General features: G+C 40.6%; 1 protein-coding gene and 1 long non-coding RNA gene across 2 annotated transcripts in view; one reads left to right on the top strand and one right to left on the bottom strand.

Moving 5' to 3' along the window:
* Positions 1 to 1,778, bottom strand: part of CEP162 (centrosomal protein 162) — a 95,228-nt gene extending 93,450 nt beyond the window's left edge. Inside the window, exons 1-2 of the mRNA XM_081529772.1 lie at positions 1,678 to 1,778; positions 544 to 657 (exon numbers count right to left, since the gene is read on the bottom strand). The gene's annotated coding sequence lies outside the window, so the exon portion shown is untranslated. The remainder of the gene's footprint in view (positions 1 to 543; positions 658 to 1,677) is intronic.
* Positions 15 to 26,121, top strand: LOC145521329 (uncharacterized). The gene is made up of 5 exons (XR_014065323.1): positions 15 to 97; positions 20,184 to 20,788; positions 22,653 to 22,736; positions 24,533 to 24,622; positions 25,354 to 26,121. It is a non-coding gene; the product is annotated as an uncharacterized LOC145521329 (long non-coding RNA).
* The last annotated feature ends 597 nt before the right edge of the window (positions 26,122 to 26,718 follow it).

The raw sequence follows: 26,718 nt of genomic DNA, 5'->3' as shown, positions 1-26,718 counted from the left end.
AGCCGCCAGCCTCCGGAGTCACATGATGCAAGCTGGTCACCGGGCTTGCGGGCGCGGAGGGACTGCAGTTTGCCTCTTCTCGCCTCCGCGAGCGCAGGTTAGAGTGGTCGTGACTCAGCAGGACTGTCTGGCGGGTGGGAGCCACTGCTGCTGCACCATTGGAGACTCTGCGGCCCTCCCTGTGCTCCTTGGGGTGGTGGATGTACGACAGGGTCGTGAGCGCGGGAACAGGACTGAGGGGTGTGGCGGGCCCGCCCGTGGCTTCCTGGGAAATGTAGTTTAGCTCCCCTGGTCCTAGTATTTCAGCGTTTCTCACCGCTTCTCATCTCTTCCAAACCTTCTCTTCCCGCGTTAATTCAGCCTTCTGCTTTCCAAGAAGAAACCTTGAAAAATATTGAGTGATTTCCTTCATATGCAACGCCCTGCGTGCGCGTCGTGAAAGAAACTCTGTTTTCAGGAAAGAGCTCTGTTTTCAGGACAGGGACTCGGTTCCACCATCTAGTGGACAAGAAATTGAAAATACACAGACACCCCAAGCCCTACCTGTTAGTATATCAGAGCATCTCTGTGGTTTCCCACTGTTCCTTTGCGCCTGTTCTATTGCGGCATCTTACAATTATTTTCTTGAATTTTGCTTTATTTTTTCTATTTCTTCCTCTAGAAAAACAAAAACAAAGCACGTTGGCGTTTCAGAGGACAGCATTTAGAATATAAAAAGAAAAATCAGCATCAATTGAAAGCATTGCTGCTGGCAGACATAAAGACCTCATCGTGTCCTGCCTGAACTTTTCTTTCAGCAGTTGTTTATTGTAATACAAATGTGTGCATGCCAGAAACTGTGCCCTATGATAAAGATTTGAATAACATTATGATAGCGATTTTAAGAAGCTATTGTTTTATTTAGCACTGAAGTTGCTAGGAGCTGCACATGGGTTACTTCACCTCTTTACAGTCTAAAAGACAATTCAATTAAGTCTATATTTTTGTTTCTAACAAGTGCTGACTGGGTGAAGACAGTCATAATCCCTGCCCTGGTGGAGTCTTTGGTCTAGTGGAGCAGATAGACAAGTGACTGGACAATTGCAGTTCTGTACAAGCACAGCTATTGTAGGAGAAGTAGGGTGTGATTAGAAGACATTAGAAGCTCCCTCAACCCTTGGGGGATGCAGAAAGCTACTTTCTCTGTGAAAATGATCTGTTTCCTCTTTATCAATTCTTGCTGCCCTCTACTCATTCTTTAGGGGTTTAGGTTTCAATTTAGCCTTCATTTCTTCTAGGAACCTTTCTCACCCATCCTTATTAGGAAGCGTTTTGCAAATTAGGCCTCCTTCACAGTCATTCACAGATACCTATTAGCCTCAGATCTTCTTGGCCTCATTTTTTACTCTAGCTGCAGCTGCTGGGACCACTTCCAGTCAGGCTGTCACTAGCTACACACAGGTGTAACTCATCTGTGTGCCTGCCTGGAGCCTGCAGTGTGGACCTCTGGCTTACTGATCCATGGGGCTCCTCTGACTCTCGAGGGAACCCACTCAGCACTCAATACTCGAAGCTTGGAAGTGTGAGGAAATTAATCTGTATAGGTCCAAGCTCGATCAATGGGGGTTTGAGCTGATGAGCAAATTATTTTCCTTTATTGACCCTGGACAGAACTGATACTCATTTCATAAGACTAACCAGAGTGTCCTCTGTGATCCAGAGCCAGTTGTTCACCACAGAGACCAACTTGTTAGCACATTCATCCTTCTCTGTGTCACTCTTTGTTCATGGCTACTGTTACTTGGCAACCCATTCCTGAATATTAATAGATGACTCTTGTGCAAAGCTGTGTCTCATGTTCTGCTTTCAGGCAAACATTAGGAAAGATGGGTAGATCACGATTAACCCTGGAAAGTGGATCATTAGGATGGTATTTAGGAGCTGGGTAACTCAGCAGTCAGATGGCAATGAAGATTCCACTGCTAATGGGAAATGGGTTGGTGGTAACCACTGAAACACAGCTCTGCGTTTCTCATATGAGGTTGGTTGGGCAGACGTACAGGTGGAAAATGAGAGTTGACTCATATACTTACTGTTATACTTGAATGGTACGGTGGCAGTGGGAATTATAAGGATGGCTGGATTTTTATTGATTTCTTTGAATTATTTGAAATAAAGAAAATAACTGGTTCAGGTCAGCCAAAATCAATTCAAAGCGCATCATAAATGGCAAGGACCTCTATGGGCATTTGAAGACATCATCATTTTCTTCAGCGTAAGTGCAACGGAGAATGAAGGCACAGTCTCATTGGCTCTCCTGCATGAGGGCCCTCATGTGAGAAAGGCAACTCACAACATGACACTTGTCCTCTTCAGGATCCAGCCCTGCCGCCATTCACCATCTCTGTGCCAGTGACTCAGGTCAAGCCTCAGAATCTGAGCACGGAAATATAATCCTTGCTCTGGGAGAAAATGGCTTTCAGAAAGTGCAGGTCCCACATTATACATACTAGAAAGGAGCCAGGGGAACACATGAAGGAGAGGATCTTTGGAGTGTTGAACTGATAAGGAGGATAAAATAAGGCTGTATAAGGATTTATGGACGTGGGAACACTTACTCATGCCTTGGAGTTCAACGTGCAAGTGAGAACACGTGGTGCTGGTCATTTGCTGCTGGGATGTTTCCCTGAAGCCTGAATGTGATAATGGCCAATAGGCAGATGAAGTAGAGATGCTGAAATTGCTTTGGCAGAGTATTATTGAAGATGTCAGGAGGCTCACAGAGATGAGAATGGTAGAGTAGTTTTGTTATGTGATAGCTAGAGCCTAGCACCTGACTTTGCTCCTTAGGAGGACTCATAGGACATTCCCTTCAGTAAGGCAAGAAGAAATTCATTAGTGTAAAAGGACTTGGGGATTTCTGTCCTCCACAGGTCAGAGTTTTTATTAACAGGAGATGCTGCTATGGAACTAGTCTCCCCAGTATCAGTGGGGTTATGAGATTTCTCAGTGGCAGTAGCAATACAAAACTATCAAAGGCAAGATGGCTGTAATTACTGAAATGGGCAGAAGTATGTCATACCAATGAGGTTGCCTTGACCTGCAGAAATCTGTGCTGATAGCTAATAAATCGTGGTGTTGTGAGGGATGAGATTAAGTGGAAAGCTGATTGAGTGATTACTTGATATGTGTGCATATGTTTGTGTGTGTGCGTGTGAGTGTGTAACAAGGAGATCTTGTGAACAGAATGCTAACGTCAGCTATCACAATGGAAAATCCAGATCCTTCACCCTATTTCTGGATTTATTTAATTTCAATAGACCTAATTACCAAGGGTTCAAAGGGAGGTGAGTGCTCTTGAGGAAGTATGTGTAATAAGATTGGTTATAAGCATTCTCACTACACTTCCACAAAGGGCCTTATGGCCATTTATCAGGGCCACCAGACGTCAAAGTAAAAGAGTTCCACAGAAATTATCACCTGATCACTTTGGGCTCCTTATTTGAGTAATTTGGCTCCTCGCTCCTGGATCATCAAGCAAAAGAGAATTAATATGTTAGTACATTTGTAAGACTACGTGCTCAGTCACTCAGTTGTGTCCAACTCTTTGTGACCTCATGGACTGTAGCCCACCAGGCTCCTCTGTCCATGGGATTCTCCAGGCAAGAGTACTCTAATGGATTGCCATTTCCTTCTCCAGGGGATCTTCCCAACCCAGGGATCAAACCCGCATCTCTTGCATCTCCTACATTAGCAGGCAGATTCTTTACCACTAGTGCCACCTGGGAAGCCTATTTGCAAGGGTAACCTACCCTTATTAACACAAAGAGTTTGAATCACTGCCATATGATGGAGGCAGGGAAAAATATCCAACAGCTTGACTAATGCATCCCCTCATGTTTTGTGACAGGTGATAATGATGAATTGCACTTACAACAACTATGCCCTGAGGAAAAGTGAAAGTGAAAGGAAAGTGTTAGTCGCTCAGTTGTGTCTGATTCTTTGTGACCCTATGGACTGTAGCCTGCCAGGCTTCTGTGTACATGGAATTCTCCAGGCAAGAATACTGGAGTGGAGTGCCATCCCCTTCTCCAGAGAAACGTCCCCACCCAAGGACTGAAACCTGCTCTCCTGCATTTCAGGCAGATTCTTTACCATCTGAGCCCCCAGGGAAGCCCTGATGAAGGCAAAGCAAATCAAACCTAGAGGAAGAAGGTCTGGATCACTCCAGGCAAGCAACCTTAGGTCAGCTGAGATACTGGTCATGGCGAGAGAAATTTAGAATCAGTGGCAGAGAAGGGAGATAATGACTATCAAGCTTTGGGGACCAACTGTGGCAGCAGGGACTGTAGCTAGTTCCACAAACCCTCTTGCAGAAATCGTGGCTGGCCAGCCTCTGGCAGGAGACTTGGTGACAGATTTGGAATCAATAGAGAGAAAAAGTGAATCTGTGTGTTGCAAAGGTTCTAGTGCATCAGCAACCACTTTGTACATCACCTAAAATTCACTTAGCCCTGTATTCTACTGAAGTCACTGTTTCTCCAATCAGTTCTCATTGACTTTGACCAGCTTCATGCAGGTGCCACTGGAAAGTTTCTCACCTCTGGCCAAGGTGTGAGCCTCTTGCTTCTTCTGAATGTTTTCTGGCGAGAAGTGTGAGTGTGGAATGCCCACTGAACTACCACATATGTGTAACGTACAAGTGGTATGTGGTAATCAAAGTCTAAGGGCCACTAAACCTATGAGGGATGAAAAATGTGAAAGTGTTAGTTGTTCAGTCATGTCCATCTCTTTGCAACCTCACATGCTGTAGCCTGACAGGCTCTTCTCTGTCCATGGAATTCTCCAGGCAAGACTACTGCAGTGGGTTGCCATTCCCTTCTCCAGGGGTTCTTCCCGACCCAGGGATCGAACCCAGGTCTCCTGCATTGCAGGCAGATTCTTTACCATCTGAGCCACCAGGGAAGCCCTATGAGAGATGAAAGCCCATTGAAAAATCATTCTCTATTTTTTTTTTCCAGCTGAGCCATGAGGCATGCAGGATTAGTTCCCTTAATAGGTCGAACCCAGCCCCTGGCAGTATAAGTGCAGAGTCCTAACCACTAGGCATCCAGGAAATCCCCCCTTCTATTTATTTCATGGGTTTCATTGCAGTCTCTTAGAAGGCCTATGGAATCCAGCATAGGTTGGCCATAGTCATTTTGATAATGCATCCTTTTTTCAGTTCTTCCTTCCTGCTTGTTTTTACTCCCTAATTCATTATTCCCGGGCTCTGGGATCATGTGCCTGTATGTAAGTTGCTGCAGTTGTGTCCGACTCTTTGTGACCCCATGGACTGTAGCCTACCAGGGTCCTCTGTACATGGGATTCCCCAGGCAAGAATACTAAAGTGGGTTGCCATGCCTCCCTTCAGGGAATCTGCCCAACCCAGGGATCAAACCCATGTCTTTTAGTCTCCTGCATTGGCAGGCTGGTACTTTATCACTAGCCCTCTGGGGTCATATTCCCAGATAAAGTACCTTTTCGGGAGTAACTCAGGTTGAGACAGTAATCTTATTAACTAAGTTGAAGTAATAAATAAATAAATCCAAATAATTCAGGTCTTTATATGCAATCATGCTGCCTTATTCATGTATAGACAGATTTAGGAAGAGTGATGACTTTGAAAATTAAAATAATTGTTTCAGCTTATCCAAACTTTATTCCATTTCCATTTGAGAGCTAGTTGTCACAGTAGTAAGTTGTTGCATCATTAAAATGTTCACTCTGCTTTATAAAATACACACATGCATTTAGAGATTTATAGACTGAATAAGAGGAGTTTCTTATGCTTTGAAGTGGTATGAACTTGTGCAACACTTTCTAGATTATTGAATAATTGATACCATTACATTTTCAAGGTAAATAAATATGAAAAGAAGGGAAAGGAGCTTCACTAACAAAATAAATGGAATTTGTGGTATTATTTCTGTTGGTATTTGTAATGTCAGTTTACGTTTTCACCATCAGAGGTCATGAAAGAACAATGTTGAACAGAAAATTTGAGCTTTGCTGAAAAAAAACTTGATTGAAATCTGAACTGTAACATTCTTAGAAGGCTTTTTACAAAAGAAAAACCAAAATCTACTTAATGTCATTGTACAGAAAGAAAAATAATTCTTAACAATAAAATTATCTGATAAGTTACAAGAGCATGAAGCTCTTATTTGCCTCTGATGCTCTCAAGTTTTAGTTTAAGAATAAAATTTTAAATGCAAATATTGATGACTCCTTGTCTTGGGAATATGCAATGTTTAATTTCAGCTAGGTTTCTGGGGTCTATAATTGACAAAAGAAGTATCTCACTTATGAAAAAGGAAGAAAATAAACAAAATTAAAGCTTAGACATGTTTGCTGCTGCTGCTGCTGCTGCTAAGCCACGTCAGTCGTGTCCGACTCTGTGCAACCCCATAGATGGCAGCCCACCGGGCTCCCCCGTCCCTGGGATTCTCCAGGCAAGAACACTGGAGTGGGGTGCCATTTCCTTCTCCAATACATGAAGGTGAAAAGTGAAGGTGAAGTCACTCAGTCTCGTCTGACTCTTTGCGACCCCATGGACGCAGCCTCCCAGGCTCCTCTGTCCATGGGATTTTCCAGGCAAGAGTACTGGAGTGGGTCGCCAGTGCCTTCTCCGTTAGGCATGTTTAGAAGTACATTTGTTAGTGCACATAGCATTGACTTCATAAAACAAAGTAAAGTCTGTCTCATGAACTTTGCATTTGAGAAACTAAGTTTGCAACAAAAAGAGCAGGCAATCTGAACATCAAAGACCAGGTATCAAGTTAAGGAATTTAGCATTCTGTGTATGCGAAGATGCAAACCTCTGGGCTCACTGAATTCATTCCTTTCTTACACACCTTTGCTCTGTTTCCTTGCTCACCTTGCTTCTTCCATTCCCCCAGCCCTTCAGCAGTCACCATGGAGGGTGGCAGCATCCTCTGGATTGCAGTTGTGGGAGCCCTTATTCACATTTGGAGGCCAGAAATAGCTGATGGCTGACATTTCTTGTTTATTGATATGGAGGAGATATTTTCATTTCACACTAACAATGCACAATGTATCAAATATCTTATTGATAGTAAATTTTATTTTAAGTATCTACTATCACTATGTATTGTCTGTCATAGGTAGCATTTGTTAATTTAAAACTTTTATTGCCCTAGGCAAATTATTAAAAATGCAAAAAATCAGTAAGTTAAAATAATTTTCATTGGTGTCATAAAAACACAAGTTATCAGTTGTCATTGCTCTTTTGGTGAGTAGTCATAATAAAAAGCCTCCTTATAAAATGATCGTTAACATTTTTGCATGAGCATAGTTTTGTATGTTTCCAAAAATTCTGTGACATATGAAATGAATCACAAAAAGACAAAAACCGTGTGAATCCGCTTCTGTGAGGTGTCTAGCATAGACGGATGCATGCAGACAGAATGAAAATGGTGGGCCTGTGGATTATTGAATGGGTAATGGGATTTCAATTTTTCAGGATTTGAAAAAAGCTCTAATGGTTGCACAACAATGTGCATGTATTCACTACTGAACTGTACCCTTAAAAAGGTTAGGATAATAAATGTCATGTTATGTGTATTTTACCACTATTTTAAAAGGGAGGTTAAAAAATACTGTGGCACATGAATTGACATTGGACAATCAAATTTGTGGTTGAGAGAAATTGTATTTGACTTGTACAAGAAATCTGGATTAAAATGTGACACTATCCATCCCAAACTCCTCATTGATCCAACAAATACAACCATAGTCTATACCATAGTGTTGTGAGAAATACATGAGTTAAAGCATGTAAAAATTTTCATCAGTGATTGTATGTCATAATACTCAATGTATGTTAGTGGTCCTGTTGTTTTTCATGAAGCACCTCCTATGGTGTATGTGGTAAACAGTGATTTATTATCTAATATTATCACCATTACTATTGGTTTGGGCTTCCCTGGTGGCTGAGATGGTCAAGAATCAGCCTGCAATGCGGGAGAGCTGGGTTTGATCCCTGAGTTGGGAAGATCCCCTGGAAGAGGCCATGGCAACCCACTCCAGTATTCTTGCCTGGAAAATCCCCATGGACAGAGGAGCCTAGCAGACTACAGTCCATGGAGTCACAAAGAGTTGGACATGACTGAGTGACTAAGCACAGAGTATTGGTTCTGGCTTTCCAATATAGTGTATAAAAGACATTTTTCTTTTGTCTTTTGGAGTCCCAGAGGCCTAGCAACTATTAAAAAGCCTAATAAGTAATTAAAACAGAAGTCTGTGACTCACAGAGAAATAAATTTTTATGGATTAGTAGTTTTAACAGCCAGAACTTAGACTTCAGTGATGTCCATGCAATTGTTCCTCACCTCATTTCTGTCCTCTTTTTTGAGTCAATTCTATCTTACTGGGTTTCATCACTCGTCTTTCAGTGGCTCAATTCTGGAAACCTCCGTACTGCTTCTATCTGAAATTATTCTTTTTGCATACAGAGATCATGGGTATGTGGTATTTGAGGGAAGCAGATTAGAATCTGGAACATCAGAAGTTTTCACAGATTTTATTATTTTAATTCATGCTCCTTTCTTGATAAAAGTAATTGTTTTAAAGTCATTCTTTCTATTTAAAAAAGTTTTTTAAAAAAATTTTTTGTTGCTCATATTTGCTTGATTCTTTATTAAATTTAGAGTCCTTCAATTTTAACGTTTAACATGCAGAGTTTGAAAGAATAGCAAGGAGAGATAAGAAAGCCTTCCTCAGTGATCAGTGCAAAGAAATAGAGGGAAACAAAGGAATGGGAAAGACTAGAGATCTCTTCAAGAAAATTTGAGATACCAAGGGAATATTTCATGTAAAGATGGGCTCAATAAAGGACAGAAATGGTATGGACCTAACAGAAGCAGAAGGTATTAAAAAGAGCTGGTAAGAATACATAGAAGAACTGTACAAAAAAGATCTTCATGACCCAGATAATCACGATGGTGTGATCACTCACCTAGAGCCAGACATTGTGGGATGCGAAGTCATGTGGGCCATAGGAAGCATCACTATGAACAAAGCAAGTGGAGGTGATGGAACTCCAGTTGAGCTATTTCAAATCCTCAAAGATGATGCTGTGAAAGTGCTGCACTCGATATGCCAGCAAATTTGGAAAATTCAGCAGTGGCCACAGGACTGGAAAAGGTCAGTTTTCATTCCAATCCCAAAGGCAATGCCAAAGAATGCTCAAATGACCACACAATTGCACTGATATCACATGCTAGCAAAGTTATGCTCAAAACTCTCCAAGCCAGGCTTCAACAATACGTGAACTTCCAGATGTTCAAACTGGTTTTAGAAAAGGCAGAGGAACCAGAGATCAAATTGCCAACATCTGCTGGATCATCGAAAAAGCAAGAGAGTTCCAGAAAAACATCTATTTCTGCCTTATTGACTATGCCAAAGCCTTTGACTGTGTGGATCACAACAAACTGTGGAAAATTCTGAAAGAGATGGGAATACCAGACCACCTGACCTGCCTCTTGAGAAATCTGTATGCAGGTCAGGAAGCAACAGTTAAAACTGGACATGGAACAATAGACTGGTTCCAAATAGGAAAAGGAGTATGTCAAGGCTGTATATTGTCACCTTGCTTATTTAACTTATATGCAGAGTACATCATGAGAAACGCTGGATGAAGCACAAGCTGGAATCAAGATTGCCAGGAGAAATATCACTAACCTCAGATATGCAGATGACACCTCCCTTATGGCAGAAAGCGAAGAAGAAGAGCCTCTTGATGAAAGTGAAAGAGGAGAGTGAAAAAGTTGGCTTAAAGCTCAACATTCAGAAAACTAAGATCACGGCATCTGGTCCCATCACATCATGACAAATAGATGGAGAAACAGTGGAAACAGTGACCGACTTTATTTTTTGGGTCCAAAATCACTGCAGATGGTGATTGCAGCCATGAAATTAAAAGACACTTACTCCTTGAAAGAAAAGTTATGTCCAACCTAGATAGCATATTAAAAAGCAGAGACGTTACTTTGTCAACAAAAGTCCATCTAGTCAAGGCTATGGTTTTTCCAGTAGTCATGTATGGATGTGAGAGTTGGACTATAAAGAAAGCTGAGCGCAGAAGAATTGATGCTTTTGAACTGTGGTGTTGGAGAAGACTCTTGAGAGTCCCTTGGACTGCAAGGAGATCCAACCAGTCCATCCTAAAGGAAATCAGTCCTGAATATTCATCGGAAGGACTGATGCTGAGGCTGAAACCCCAATATTTTGGCCACCTGATTTGAATAGCTGACCCACTGGAAAAGGTCCTGATGCTGGGAAAGATTGAAGGCGGGAGGAGAAGGGGATGACAGAGGATGAAATTGTTGGATGGCATCACTGACTCAATGGGCATGAATTTGAGTAAACTCTGGGAGTTGGTGAGGGACAGGGAGGCCTGGCATGCCTCAGTCCATGGGGTCGCAGAGAGTCAGACATGACTGAGTGAATGAACTGAAGTTTAACATGAAAATAGATTCTGCTTCTTGTGTGAATACTGGTGTGTTCTGTTAGTTTAAAAATATTTAATCTAGGTTTTTTTGGTTTTGATTATATAATAAATCTTAAGAGGAAAACTATAACTTAATATTCGATATGAAACGGGAAAAAAGTTTTTTAAGTGGGGGAAAATTTTGATTTTTTTCTTGAAGTCCCTCTTTGAAGAACTCCTTTATCCTGAAAGTCAAAATACCCAAACCACTTTCTAGTCACCAAATAAATCTCATTGATGGAAAACAAGGTTTCTGTGAAAGAAAAAACATACAAAGAGACTGTTTCTACAATTCCACCAGGCCTTTCACCAGTGCCTCTAACAAGTTCCAAAATGAATGTCAACTCCATCCCTGCTCTCTGCAGGAGCTTTTATGAGCAATGAATTGGTTCTCATGGTGAAAGGCAAAGGTAGACAAATCCTGAATAATCTACCATCTGCGTTATTCCATATTCAATAATCAAGGATATTAAGAGTAGCATTAGTTCTATAACACCACTGCCTTATTAAAAATCCATTTAACTTCGGGAAAATTGCATAATAAGGAAGTGAAAGTGAAAGTAAAGTTGCTCAGTTGTGTCCGACTCTTTGTGACCCCATGGACTATAGCCTACCAGACTCCTCTGTCCATGGGATTCTCCAGGCAAGAGTACTGGAGTGGGTTGCCATTTCCGTCTCCAGGGGATCTTCCCGACCCAGGGATTGAACCCGGGTCTCCCGTGTTGCAGGCAGATGCTTTACCCTCTGAGCCACCAGGGAAACCCAAATAATAAGGAAAAGAACATCTAATTCAACTTTATTTCATGCTCACATCCAAGCCTTCAGTGACCTTCTGATACTTCAAGTCGGAAACAATGGTTTTTCTTTGCCTATATTTCTAGTAGAAATGTTATGTTTTAAAATATTTATTTACTTATTGCATACTTGCTCTTTCTCTTTCTCCTTGTTTTTCAGTCACTAAGTCATCTCTAACTCTTTGTCACTCCATGGACGGTAGCATGCCACGCTCCTCTGTCCTCCACTACCTCTTCAAGTTTGCTCAAATACATGTCCACCTAGTTGGTAATAGTATCTAACCATCTTATCCTCTGCGCCCCCCTTCACCTTTTGCCTTGAATCTTTCCCATCATCAGGGTCTTTTCCAATGAGTTGGCTCTTCACTTCAGGTGGCCAAAGTATTGGAGCTTCAACTTCAGCATCAGTCCTTCTAATGAATATAGAAGATTGATTTCCTGTAAGATTGACTGGTTTGATCTCTTTGCTGTCCAAGGGACTCTCAAGAGTCTTCTCCATCACTGCAGTTCAAAAGCTTCAATTCTTGAGCATTCAGCCTTCTTTACAGACCAACTCTCACATCTGTACATGACTACCAGGAAAAACATAGCTTTGACTATACAGACCATTGTCAGCAAAGTGATGTCTCTCCTTTTCAATACACTGTCTAGGTTTGTCATAGCTTTCCTTCCAAGAAGCAAGCATCTTTTTTTTTCCTTCCAGATAGTAAATTCATTAAGAATAGGTATTCTGTTAATAAATTTTGTGTCATACCAATGTTTTGCACAAATAGATGTTCAGTAGCTTGTGGTTAAAACTATTGGATTGATTGTCTCTTGGTTCCATTCTATTATCTAATGATTTAAGTTATAGCTTAAAACTTTTCTAAAATGAGTGTCATTTCTATGGAGGTAATGCTGCCCCTCCCCGACCCCCAGCCCATTCTTGTGTATTAGATAGATAGATTATCCTTTGGCCTGAGCATGGGAAAGCACATTATCTCTAGCAGGAATAATTACAATTACACTATAAATGTGATGATCCATTATTACTTTCTCTAATTTCAGGGATAGCAATGAAAACCAAATGTCCAGAACAATGAGAGCTGTGGGAAATGTAGAATCTCTTCTATCAGCTCAACAGTTGCTCAGAGTCATCCCACATGTTCTGTATCCTCCCAGGGTCTGGGCAAATGGGTGAATAAATTGCTTCTTTTAATCTAGATAAATAGCACATCAATGGGAAAATTCTTTAATTTTGTGTCTTAATTCTGAAGTTCAGTTCAATCGCTTAAGTAGTGTCTGACTCTTTGGGACCCCATGGACCGCAGCATGCCAGGCTTCCCTGTCCATCACCAACTCCCAAAGCTTACCCAAACTCATATCCATCGCTTCAGTGATGCCATCAAACCATCTCATCCTCTGTCGTCCCCTTCTCCTCCCACCTGCAATCTTTCCCAGCATCAGGATCTTTTCTAGTGAGTCATTTCTTGACATCAGGTGGCCAAAATATTGGAATTTCAGCTTCAGCATCAGTCCTTCCAATGAATAGTCAGGACTGATTTCCTTTAGGATGGACTGGTTGGATCTCCTTGCAGTCCAAGAGACTCTCATGAGTCTTCTCCAACACCACAGTTCAAAAGCATCAGTTCTTCAGCACTCAGCTTTCTTTATAGTCCAACTCTCACATCCATATATGACTACTGGAAAAACCATAGCTTTGACTACATGGACCTTTGTTGGAAAAGTAATGTCTCTGCTTTTTACTTTGCTGTCTAGGTTGATCATAACTTTGCTCCCACGGAGCAAGCAACTTTTAATTTCATGGCTGCAATCACCATCTGCAGTGATTTTGGAGCCCCCCAAAATAAAGTCAGTCACTGTTTCCATTGTTTCCCCATCTATTTGTCATGATGTGATGGGACCGGATGCCATGATGTTAGTTTTCTGAATGTTGAGCTTAAGCCAACTTTTTCACTCTCTTCTTTCACTTTCATCAAGAGGCTCTTTAGTTCTTCTTCACTTTCTGCCATAAGGGTGGTGTCATCTGCATATCTGAGGTTATTGATATTTCTCCCAGCAGTCTTGATTCCAGCTTGTGCTTCATCCAGCCCAGCATTTCTCATGATGTACTCTGCGTATAAGTTAAATAAGCAGGATGACAGTATGCAGCCTTGACGTACTCCTTCCTGATTTGGAACCAGTCTGTTGTTCCATGTCCAGTTCTAATTGTTGCTTCTTGACCCACATATAGATTTCTAAGGAGGCAGGTCAGGTGGTCTCATATTCCCATGTCTTTAAGAATTTTCCACAGTTTGTTGTGATCCACACAGTCAAAGGCTTTGGCATAGTCAATAAAGCAGAAGTAGATGTTTTTCTGGAACTCGCTTGCTTTTCTGATGAGCAATGGATGTTGGCAATTTGATCTCTGGTTCCTTTGCCTTTTCTAAAACCAACTTGAACATCTGAAATTTCACGATTCACATACTGTTGAAGCCTGGCTTGGAGAATTTTGAGCATTACTTTTCTAGCATGTGAGATGAGTGCAATTGTTGGTAGTTTGAGCATTGTTTGGCATTGCCTTTCTTTGGGATTGGAATGAAAACTGATCTTTTCCAGTCCCATGACCACTGCTGAGTTTTCCAAATTTGCTGGCATACTGAGTGCAGCACCTTCACAGCATTGTCTTTCAGGATTTGAAATAGCTCAACTGGAACTCCATCATCTCCACTAGCTTTGTTTGTAGTGATGCTTCCTAAGGCCCACTTGACTTCGCATTCCAGGATCTCTGACTCTAGGTGAGTGATGACACCATCATGGTTATCTGGGTCATGAATATCGGTTTTGTATAGTTCTGTATATTCTTGCCACCTCTTCATAATATCTTCTGCTTCTGTTAGTCCATACCATTTCTGTCCTTTATTGTGCCCATCTTTGCATGAAATGTTCCCTTGGTATCTCTAATTTTCTTGAAGAGATATCTAGTCTTTCCCATTCTACTGTTTTCCTCTCTTTCTTTGCATTAATCACTGAGGAAGGCTTTCTTATCTCTCCTTGCTATTCTTGGAAGTCTGCATTCTAATGGGTATGTATTTGCTTTTCTCCTTTGCCTCGCTCTTCTCTTCTTTTCTCAGCTACTTTTAAGGCCTCCTCAGACAACCATTTTGTGTTTTTGCTTTCTTTTTCTTGGGGATGGTCTTGATTACTGCCTATTGTACAATGTCAGAAACCTCCATTCATAGTTCTTCAGGCACTCTGTCTATCAGATCTAATCCCTTGAATCTATTTGTCACTTCCACTGCATGATTGTTAAGGATTTGATTTAGGTCGTACCTGAATGTTGTAGTGGTTTTCCCTACTTTCTTCAATTTAAGTCTGAATTTGGCAATAAGGAGTTCATGATGTGAGCTACAGTCAGCTCCCAGTCTTGTTTTTGCTGACTGTATAGAGATTCTCCACCTTTGGCTGCAAAGAATAGAATCAACATGATTTTGATATTGACCGTCTGGTGATGTCCATGTGTAAAGTCTTCTCTTGTGTTGTTGAAAGAGGGTGTTTGCTATGACCAGTGTGTTCTCTCTGCAAAACTCTGTTAGCCTTTAACCTGCTTCATTTTGTACTCCAAGGCGAAATTTACCTGTTACTCCAGGTATCTCTTGACTTCCTACTTTTGCATTCCAGACCCCTATAATGAAAAGGACATCTTTTTTGGATGTTAGTTCTAGAAGGTCTTGTAGGTCATCATGGAACTGTTCAACTTCAGCTTCTTCAGCATTACTGGTCGAGCCATAGACTTGGATTACTGTGATATTGAATGGTTGCCTTGGAAATGAACAGAGATCATTCTGTCATTTTTGAGATTGCATCTAAGTACTGCATTTCAGACTCTTTTGTTTACCATGATGGCTACTCCATTTCTTCTAAAAGATTCTTGCCCACAGTTGCCGGAGTCCAGCTCCAGCGGGTCCAGAGTTCCCTCAGGATGGACCACGTCGGCGATACGAATGAGAAGACACAGCGAGTCTCAGCGTTTCCAAGTGTCTCCCAAGTGTCTTCCAACTTTTTTGTTTTTAAGACAGCTTTTATATTTTTAGTGATATATAGAAACAAATGTAAAGTATAGAGTCATACCAATTCAGCTTAAGGGACATACCGATTCAGCTTAAGGGACATACCAACTTGGCTCAAGGAACATACCAACTTAGCTTAATGGGTATATCTTAATGGGCCTATCAAGTTAGCTCAATGGGCTAGCAGTTTCGACCCTCATCGAAGTCGTTTGCATGTCTTTAGTTACAAAAAGCCTCATTTTGTTTACATCATCTTCTGGCCTGGTGGCCTGCTAACACCTTGTGACTCTCTATTGATAAAGGTTGATCAATCAGAATACTTTTGTATAGGGCACATTAGGAAAGAATTCATCAACAGGAAGTTTCAAGGTAAAACCTGTTTTTGGTAATTTACTCTATGCCTTGAGCTTAACAGAAAAGAATGTAGTTCCATAAAGTCAAAGAACAGCAAGCTGAAATTCAGCTCTAAGTAAGAATCATCAGTTAAATCAACAATTGTCTTATTATTTGTATTAAAGCTAAACTTCTATTTATATAAATCCCTAACTATTATGCTTTCATTATATAGGCTAAATATGTTAAGAGTAAAAACATAGTGAGTAAATACAGATTAAGTAACAGTTTCACAAAGCAATATTTTTTGTATTTCCTAACAAGCCTTTTTTCCTGTGAAGGGTTTTTGTGCCCATGGGGGCTTTCTGTGCGGAGGCTCTCAATGCTGTTTTTTTACTAGGGAGCAGTTATGCACATTAGCTTCAAAGGCACAGGTACATTTATTAAACAAACCAATATATTAGCAAAAGGAATTTAGATCAGCATACTCTATATCCCAGATAATTTTATTTAGGGTGCTACCGTTCAGGGGCCTTGTTGATTTAAGGTTTCAGAATGATCTTTTTTAGAAGGGAATCAGGAAAGGCCTTTTATCTAAGTCATAGAAAATAAGAAGAGGTTTATTATAGTAAACATCAGAAAGACAGATATCTTTAAGGTGAGCACTGAGGCAGCCTTCCAAGAATCCCTGAGGCCTGAGAAGCCTTGCTCAAATCAGTCCTTTTTCTCATGACCCTGTCATGAGTGGGACTCTCGTGAGCTGGCTCCCGGCACACAGTAGTAGATATAATGGTCATCTGATTTAAATTCACCCATTCCAGTCCATTTTAGTTCACTGATTCCTAAAATGTCAATGTTCACTCTTGCCATCTCCTGTTTGACCACTTCCAATTTGCCTTGGTTCATGAACCTAAAATTCCAGATTCCTACACAATATTGCTCTTTACTGCATCAGACTTTACCTCCATCAGCAGTTACATCCTCACCTGGATGTTGTTTTTGCTTTGGGTCCGTCTCTTCATTCTTTCTGGAGTTATTTCTCCACTGATCTCCAATAGCATATTTGGCACGTACTGACCTGGGGAGTTCATCTTTCAGTGTCCTATCTTTTTGCCTTTTCATGCTATTCATGGGGTTCTCAAGGCAAGAATACTGAAGTGGTTTACCAATCCCTTCTCCAGTGGACCACATCTTGTCAGAACTCTCCACCATGACCTGTCCATCTTGGCTGGCCCTACACGGCATGGCTCATAGTGTCATTGAGTTAGACAAGGCTGTAGTCCATGTGAACAATTTGGTTAGTTTTCTGTGATTGTGGTTTTCATTCTGTCTGCCGTCTGATGGATAAGAGCCTTATGGAAGCTTCCTGATAGGAGAGACTGACTGAGGGGGAAACTGGGTCTTGTTCTGATGGGCAGGGCCATGCTCAGTAAATCTTTAATCCAATTTTCTGTTGATTGGCAGAGCTGTGTTCTCTCTGTTGTTTGACCTGAGGCCAAACTGTGGTGGAGGTAATGAAGATAATGGCAATCTCCTTCAAAAGGCCCCATGCACACACTGCTGCACTCAGTGCCCCTGAACCTGCAGCAGGCCACTGCCGACCCACGCCTCCACTGGAGACTCCTGAACACTCATGGGCAAGTCTTGGTCAATCTCTTGTGGGGTCACTGCTCCTTTCTCCTGGGTCCTGGTGTTCATAAGCTTTTGTTTGTGCCCTCCAAGAGTCTGTTTCTTCAGTCTTGTGTAAGTTCTGGCGGCTCTATGGTGGGGTTAATGGTGACCTCCTCCAAGAGGGCTTACGCCATACCCAGGTCTGCTGCACCCAGAGCCCCTGCCCCTGCAACAGGCCACTGCTGACCCATATATCTGCAGGAGACACTCAAACGGAGTTCTGGCTCAGTCTCTGTGGGGTATCTGGGTCCTGGTGCACACAAGTTTTGTTTGAGCCTACTGAGTCTCTGGCAGGTATGGGATTTGATTCTAAACGTAATTTTGCCCCTTCTACCATCTTACTGGGGCTTCTCCTTTGCCTGTGGACGTGGGGTATCTCTTTTTGGTGGGATCCAACATTCTCCTGTTGACAACTGTTCAGCAGTGAGTTGTAGTTTTGGAGTTCTCCAAGAATATGAGCGCACTCCTTCTACTCCACCATCTTACACCACTGTTAATTCTAAAAGGCTTGGAATAAATTTAAAAGTCTCAACCAACTGCTTATTGCTCCATAATAGGTTTCCTCAGAGTCCTTAGAGTGAGCATGACAATTGGTGATCACCTTTGGTATAAGGTGTATGCATTCTTAGTCACTTCAGTCATGTCTGACTCTTTGCAACCCCATGGACTATAGCCCACCAGGCTTCTCTGTCCTTGGGATTCTCCAGGCAAGAATTCTGGAATGGGTTGCCATGCTCTCCTCCAGGGGATCTTCCTGACTCAGAAATCAAACCTGTATCTCCTGCGTCTCCTGCACTGCAGGTGGATTCTTTACCACTGAGCCACCAAGGAAGCTCTTGGAATAAAGTACCTGGTCCTGATGTCTATGAGAAGTCTGAATAAGTGTTGCTTTTTTTTTTTTTTAAGCCATATTTTCCTCATACGTTAATGTAACAAGTTAAAATAGCTTCAGCAGTTTTATTTCCTTCCTCTTATAAAAATTCAGTAAGTCCCCTACATGCAAATGAATTCTGTTTCAAGACCACATTCATAAGTCTAATTTGTTCATAAGTCCAACAAAGTTAGCCTAGTTACCCAACTAGCACAATTGGCTGTTTAGTATTTGTACTGTAATAGGTTTGTTATACTCTTCACACAAATTATACATAAAAATAAACACACAAAATAAAGAAAACATTTTTAATCTTACAGTACAGACCTTGGAAAGTACAGTAGTACAGTACAACAACTGGCATACAAGGACATGTTCGCATCTTTGGAAAGTTTGCAACTTGAAGGTTCATATGTAGGGGGCTGGCTGTGAACACATTTAGGCTGTTTATCTACTCTGAGAAGCAAAATTCTAATATATAGATAAAGATGCAGCATTTATGTTCTCCTCCCTTTTTTCCCACAGGGAAGAGAGGTGTTAATGTTTTATTTTTCTTAAAAAACAAAAAAAGTAAAGCTGATGAGATTCTGACCATTTTGAAGTTGTTTCTGATTTCTTGATACTGTTTTGAAAGGAAATACATTTGAGTTCATTTTAGTTGAAATTGTTTTTTTATTTCAAGATATGTAATATGAACACTACAAGAAATGAAGATATTAAGTCATATATTAACAAAAACAAACCTTTTGTGTAAATCTAAGAAGAGGTCATCAGTTTACTAGGGGGAAGACCTCTCCCAGCCGTGTTTTTAACCCTGTAACCATGGAAAATGTTACCATCACAAATATAGTTTGTTTGAACCCAAGCATCTGGGAACATGGCAGACAAATGTCCAAGATGTCTGCCCTCATGGAGGATGAAGCTGGTCGGTCTGAGGGCTCCCTATCCAACACAGCAGAGTCAGAACATGGGACATCACAGGGGTGGGAGGCAGGTCTGGCAGGGCGGGCTTGGAAATGAAGTGAAAACCCATTATGGGCAGCCTGCCGAGAAGGTAGCATCTGACATTAGAAGGGAATTATATATTTTTGTCTGAGATCAGCAGTTTTTTAAAGTTTGGACAATACAACCAGAATATACTGCTAAGCTGAATTTGTTTTGCATTTTCAGTTCTGGCAACTCTTCAAGAACAAAATGTAATTTTCTTTTTCACTTCTTTTTGAATTTTGAAAAGTTCTCTACTGTTTAAAGATTGAAATCTCAGAATATAACATTATTTCAAATATCAAATTTGAATTTGAATTTCATTAACTTTATACATTTAGCCTCATAGAAAAAATGCATAGGCCATACATGAAAATTATCTGGGCTGGATGGCAAATTTGATTAATTTTATTGGTACTTTATTCTTCTAATTATCTGTATTAGAAGTGTAGTCTTTTTAAGTTTGGGAAAAGAGGGAAGTACCAAGAAAATATGAAATGTGCAAGTATGCTTCACTGTTTTTACATTTTTTAAATGTTTTGATTGAGATTTAAGGTAAAGAAATAAATTATTAGAGATAAATGTTCTCTAATTTCTATTTAAAATATATTTTTAATCAAAAAAGCCATCAAGGTGTTAATTTTCTAAGTTATTGTCAACATGGTTGCATTTCCCATGTTTATGCCTCTTCCTTGGGCAGGACCTAATGTGAGAGTTTTATATTTCAAAAAGTCCACAGAAGCTGAACAATCAGTAAACTTTTAAGGATATTTATAGTTTAAATGAAAATAAAGTTATTGTATGTTTGTAATAAAGATTTCATGTTGTGAAAGGGGTCCAAAGTAATAATTCTCTAATACCAAAATAAATATTAACCTAGGAATGGTGGATGTACTCTGGTTGAAACTTATAACAAAACTTCTTTCTTCCACTGTTGTTTCTTTATCTAGGTCATGGTGAATCTAAATATTTTTTCTTAAGGCTGAAGACTCACATATTGTTTGATTTCTTGATATACTGAACCAAAGTCATGAACAGGATAAGGAAGAGAATGAATTTAGAGACGAAGTAGGGAAGGACAAACAGTACATGTTTATAGTTTCATAAGAATACGTCTCATACCCACACTGGCCCAATATATTATGATAGAACCCAAGCAAGACCATTTGGAATAAAAAGTTTCTCAAAAACCACTGTCAAGTGACTTCCTTGGTGGTCCAGTGGTTAAGAAACTACCTTCCAATGCAGGGGACAGGGATTCAATCCCTGTGCTGGGAACTAAGATTTCACATGCTGAGGGGCAACTGAACCTGTGCGCCTGCAACTACTGAGCCTGTGAGCCGCAACTAGAGAGCCCATGTGCCACAGCTATGGAGTTCACGTGCTCTGGATTCTGCACACCAAAGCTAGAGAGAAGACCACGTGCCACAACCAAGACCTGATGCAGTTGTAAATAAATAAATAAAAGAAACCAAGATCCAGAAATTCTATCAAAATGAACTTCTGAGGGCTGCTGGAGTGCAAAGCTTCCAGAACACATTGATGAAAGAAAGCTGTAAGTTGTGAAATGAAAAATAAGTTTCCGTATGTGTAAAAACAATATCTCACTGAGTCTTACAACAAGAGAACAATTTTCCCCTGAATTTGTGTGTATTTATTCTTTACACAATTTTCCCATTTCAATGACAGTGTATAGTACTCAGTTCTTTCTCCAGGTAGCTATTTCAGTTTGATTTCCCTTTTTGCAAGCTTGATGCATGTTGGTGGGATACTTACCGTGTTTTTTCACCACTCTCTCTCAAATGCCTGAACAACAATAACAGTTCTCAGTGCCTCAGGGAGGCATCCAGCTGATGGCTGACGGTGGTGTTTATTGAAGAATCATGTTACTTTTAGGCTAGCATCTAAGTGGATAACAAGTAGCATATCTCATTCCTAGAACAAATGAACATTATTCACAAATCTTTCTGTTACTTTCAGACAATATTAATAGTATAAAGAATATATTATCTTCTATTTATGTTATTCATCAAAAGAGTTAATACTTACTATGAAGTTTACTGCCCTTAGAAATTTAATAGCAATACTATATGCTGAAATTTATCAAATTTTATATGGTTATGCTGATATATTGTGCAACATTAAAGAGTTTAAAGAATTTTATCTCATTTGCGATCTGAAATCTAGGTAGAGAAAATCAGTTCTTTACTGTCTTCATAACACAGGGAAGACAATATAAATTTTAGTATGTGTGAGTTCAGGGCTTCCCAGGTGGCATGGTGGTAAAGAATCCGCCTGTCAATGCAGGAGATGCAAGTTTGATCCCTGGGTGGGGAAGACCCTCTGGAGAAGGAAATGGCAACCCACCCCAGTAGGCTTGTCTGGGAAATCCCATGGACAGAGGAGCTTGGTGGGCTTTAGTTCATAGGGCTGCAAAGAGTCAGACACGACTGAGTGACTAAACAATAACACGTATGAGTTCTACCCAAAAGGATTTGATTACTTTTGAAATTGCTTTAACCTTCATCTATGAAATAATGGAAAACTTTTCACAGTTTCTGTATTACCCAGATTATAACTGGTTTAGCCAATAAAACAACTGCACATAAGCTTTGGTACAGCTGTGACCTTAGTATTATGCCAAAGAGCACACTGTAACGAATATTAAACTGAGAACCCAGTTGAGAGGTTCTGGTTATAAGGCTGGTGGGCAATGTTCAGGCCAAGAGTGCCTTCCAGCTTGCAGTTGTCTTGTAAAGTTCCAGAAACCATCAGTTTCTGGGCAAGAAGATGGTTCCCCTACTATTGGCAGTTGAGGCCAGCATCTTGTAGGGATCACCCAGAGACTCCTACACATTCTCCCTAGGGGAACCACAAAAATTACTCAACAGACTTTATGGAGAACATTATTTTGTCTCAGGCACAATGCCTGGCTCTGAGGGCACAGACATAAAGACATAGTCCCGGCCAAGAGGAACTCTCTATTGAGATGGGACATTGAATGGTGAAATGACATCAGAATGACAACACCCTGTAAGAAGTACTCCGATTAAGTGTGATGACCACAAACAAAAGATGCACCAGCTCTGCCTGAAGGCACCAGCCAGCACTTCACAGAGGAGGTAACATCAGACCAGGGGCAGATAGATGCACCCTTATTAGAAACAGGGAACCATCTTTTCAAATATTGACAATAGAAATTTTAAGGAGTCAAAAGGGAACATACCTTCTTGAAGAAGGTTTCATAGCCCAGGCAGCCGAAGCATACATTGTACTTGATACAATGTATGTATCAAGCATACATTGATTTTTTGTTGTCAGCATCTGATTCCACTTTTTATAGCCAGCCTCTCCGTATGATGCTGAAAAGTATGCCTCTTGTTTTTGCTTCCTTTCCTGTCTCCCCCTTTTCTTGGCAGGGAATGGATATCTGACTTCGGCTCTGCCAGTCGGATGGAGCAAAGAGAAGCAGAAAAACACATCGCCTGGAGACTCTTTCTGAGGTCAACAGCATCACTGGGGTTATGGTTTCCAGAAGCAGTGGCTGTGGGGCCAGTGCCACACCCAGTGTCCAGAGAGAGCTGCAGTGGTGGCTCAAAGCACAGGACCATTGTTCTATGGTGGCAAGAATGGCAGTCTCGACTCCCTTGGCTGTGTAGTCTGCTTTGGGCTGTGGTTTTTCTGCTTTGCCTCCCTTTCTTTCTGCCTTTTCTGAGTCTGGTTCCTCCACCCCAAATTTTTGTAAACTCCTTGATATATCCTGTCGTAAATACCTTTCCTGTTTTATCAGCCATAATTCTTGCAACTAAAGGACTGGGTTTACATCAATAGTGCTCATGTTTGTGTTGGAAGGTTAGGGTAGAGTGTGAAGGGTTTCATATGTCATGCCACGTGTTTTTTCACAATGAAGACTTCAAAATATGAGAATGTTATGATCATATTTGTATTTTAAAAATAGTTCTCTTGTCTGTTTGAGCTTGGCAGGAAGGATAGAGATGAGCATTCCAGGTAGAAGACTATTGGGATGGTCAAGTGAGAGATAATAAGGGCTTTAAAAGAAAGGGGCAGTGAGGAAGAGAGAGGAAAAGGAGATTTGAGAGGTTTTCCGGAAGCTAAATGTTATCGGTTTGCTGACTCATGGAGTGGGCTAGAGGAAGAAGTTGGTGATGTCTTTGAGGCTACTCAGTTGGATGAACAGATGGATATATAGGTGCTGGGGCCATTGACTAAGTAAGCTAAAGAGGTTTGGGTGTATGCTGAATTATTGAACTTAAGGTGCAGTTGGAGATAGTCAGTAATTTACATTTCTAAATCAACAGAATATTTTTTTCAAACGACCTATTGCAGGGAATTCCAGTTTATAAAACACTTGAAAATAGGCTCTGGCTGAAGTAGGCAGGGAGCCTAGAAATCCTACCTGTTGGGACTGCCCCCTTGATTCTGAAGAAGGGCCTCAAGGACCATCCTCAGAATGCCAAGTCTCCAGGTGTAATAGACACCTGCATGTAGATATCTGTGGATCTGTAAGTGCAGATCCACAGCCTCTCTCCAAAGCCCCCTCTTCCTTACCTATGCTTACCCATGGGTTTGCCTTGTTTCTCTTTTGCCTCCCATTGCTGCTGGCAGTGCCATGTCTGCACCTGCCACTGCTACCAGGAAACCCTCAATGTCCACACCAAGAACACCATTTCAGGGCCCTAGCCAGGCTCCCTAACCTGAGCACCAGAACAGTGCTGGGTGCCAAACACAGCAGGGCATAAGGGTCTTCTCTGCCAGTCCCTGACGTATCTTTCTCCCCACCAAAGCACAGTTATACAGTTCCATCTGCCTATGGCTATTGCCTTTTAAATATTTCCAGCCTTCTGGTCTCGATGGGATCAGATACCATACCATCCCTTCCATCTATAACTTCTTTTTCTATCTCTCACCCTGATAAAAAGTAAAGGCAAATAAATGAAGTCAAGCAGATATATTTGTCAGGGTGTGCTTGTGTGTACATGTGTATGTATGACTGTGTGTGGGGAGAGCGGGGTGATATCTAAACCATCAATATCCACTCAAAAATGCCCAGCTACCCATGGAACACAGTTCACCAACCACTGTCCTATTTTGGAAAGAACAATGGAGTTCCAGTAGAACAAGGCCAACTTATTTATGCTATTTAGCGCTGTGTGGCTTGCACTTTAAGTTACTTCACCTCCTTGAGAATTCATTTTTGCTTTTTTGTTTTCTTTTGATGTGGACCATTTTTAAATCTTTATTTAATTCATTTCAATATTGTTTCTGTTTTATGTTTTAGATTTTTGCATGTGGATCTTAGCTCCCCAACCATGGATTAAACCTGCACCCTCTGCACTGGAAAGGGAAGTCTTAACCACTGGACTGCCAGGTAAGTCCTGCAAACCCTTGATTTTATCAGTAAGATGGGAATAATAATACTATTTATTTCTCAGGACTATTAAGATATAGGATCATGTTGGTAATATGCTTGGCTCTGGTAGCACTTGGAAAATAATTCAGAAAAGTAGGTCTGATCTATTTTCCTAGATATTTAACATGAGTGTCCTTATCATATGCCCTTTCAGGTGGGATTCCACTTTGTTCTCTGACTTTTTCACTCAAAACTGATTTCTCCTATTTGGGTGCACATATGTATGACAGAAGAAATACGTGCTTATACACAGATGAGAGAGACATTGAGTATGTGAACCCATTTCATGTATAAGGGGAACCATGTCTTTTCCTTGTTATGGAGAAAAGTATTTTTTCAAAAACTGTGTGTGTGTAAGATCTTGTTTCAAAAATGACTTGAACTGCATAGGTATTGTCAAGATATCCCCCATCTACTCATCTGTGAGCAAGGTGGACCTATAGAAATGTTTGTGCAAAAATGTTTGTGCCTTTTGCCTCCAAGCACCTAGCAGGGTTGGAACAAACTGGTTATGATTTAAAAGCTTTTTCCAGCAAAACAAGCTTTGGGAATGAAAATAAGCACTAGGGGTATTGGACAAGGCAAAATAATGCAGACGTTGACCATTTTCATTTTTGTAAAATAGTGTTTTGTCAGTTGCTTGTAGCGTTTCGGTAACATATTCTGTTCTCTTTGTCCCTTTTTATCAGACACCAAGTTCCTCAAAGAGATTTCCTGCTCCTTGTGAATCCATTCATCTTTCCTTCCTCTTAAACAAACCTTTGCATGGACTAACTAGTAACAGAAGACTTCCGTTTTGCAGACTTCTGGCTTAAATTTTCTACTTCTTAGTTTGCAAAGTTTTAGATTGGAAAATTAATTTAGAGTGAGAGGGAAGGGAAAATGTTATCACCAACACTCACAAAAAGTGTCGTGTTTCTCCTGTTTCCCAGTTTTAAATCTATTATCCCAAATGAGATCAACTCTACCCAGGCTGTTCACATATTTATTCCTTCATTTGTTTAGTCAACAAATATTTTGTGAGCACCAGTGACTGATAAGCTCTGGAGAAGAACTGGGAATAGGGTAGAGATGTTCTTGACCTGAACAGAGATTAAAAATAGTCAAAAGCAGAAAAAGTTTTGCAAAAACCACATAGAAAACAGAATCCCTGCTGACCATTTTTGTGATCCAGTATGGAAAATTCAAAAGTTATTGGAAATAATCCTGTTCCCATAGGCCGCCGGTCCTTCTCATCACTCCCCCACCACTCATTTAAGTCAGTTTTATTATTCTGACTTATCAGTGGAGACTTAGCTCAGCTATTAAAATATAAAACAATTCTGCAAATCTGATGTTGAACTCATTTACATTTATATGTTATGTACGTGTTACACTTAAGATGAATTATTTATTAAAATGTCCATGTCATATGTAAATGCTTTCAAATAACAGTGTCACTCTTCAGCGTTATCTCAGAGAGTCTAACTTTTTTTATTGCTTAGTTTTGTCGGGCGAGATTATCACTGTGAACACAACCAAGAAAGCAGTTTGAACAAAGTTCTTAATTCATCACTGTTTGTTTGCTTTTAGTTCAGTATGAAACTGTTAACCTTTACGAAAAGACAACTAGGAATCAGGCTAAATATTTATTTTCATAATCTCTAGTTTCACATATTTGTAAGTTCAAAACTGAAATCCTATATCTCCTCTGATACCCTAGCAGAGTTAATGGTACAAACTCCTTTTTTGAACTTTTTCCCCTGACTTAGTCTCTTAATTTTTTATGGCTCTGAAAAATAACACATGCAAAGGCAAAGCCAGATATACTTTATCTTTCATGTTTGACAGATGTTCCTTCACCCATGTTTCACAGGCATAATCCATCGTTTGAAAACACAGAGGTGGATGTTTCTGCCAGCAAAGCCTCCTGAAAAGAGGACTGCTTGTCTTGATTAGCTAATCCTTTATAATGAGTCTTAGGGCCACACACCATTCAGATTTCTGGATGAGACAGGACAACACGTGGTTAAAAAAAAATGTTAGCTTACAACTACAATGTAGAAGGTGACTAG

Source organism: Giraffa tippelskirchi, chromosome 9, assembly GCF_054371585.1.
Source record: "Giraffa tippelskirchi isolate mGirTip1 chromosome 9, T2T-mGirTip1v1.2.pri, whole genome shotgun sequence".
NCBI lineage: Eukaryota > Metazoa > Chordata > Mammalia > Artiodactyla > Giraffidae > Giraffa > Giraffa tippelskirchi.
The sequence above is the reverse complement of the archived record's forward strand: the minus strand, read 5'-3'. Positions and strand labels throughout refer to the sequence as shown.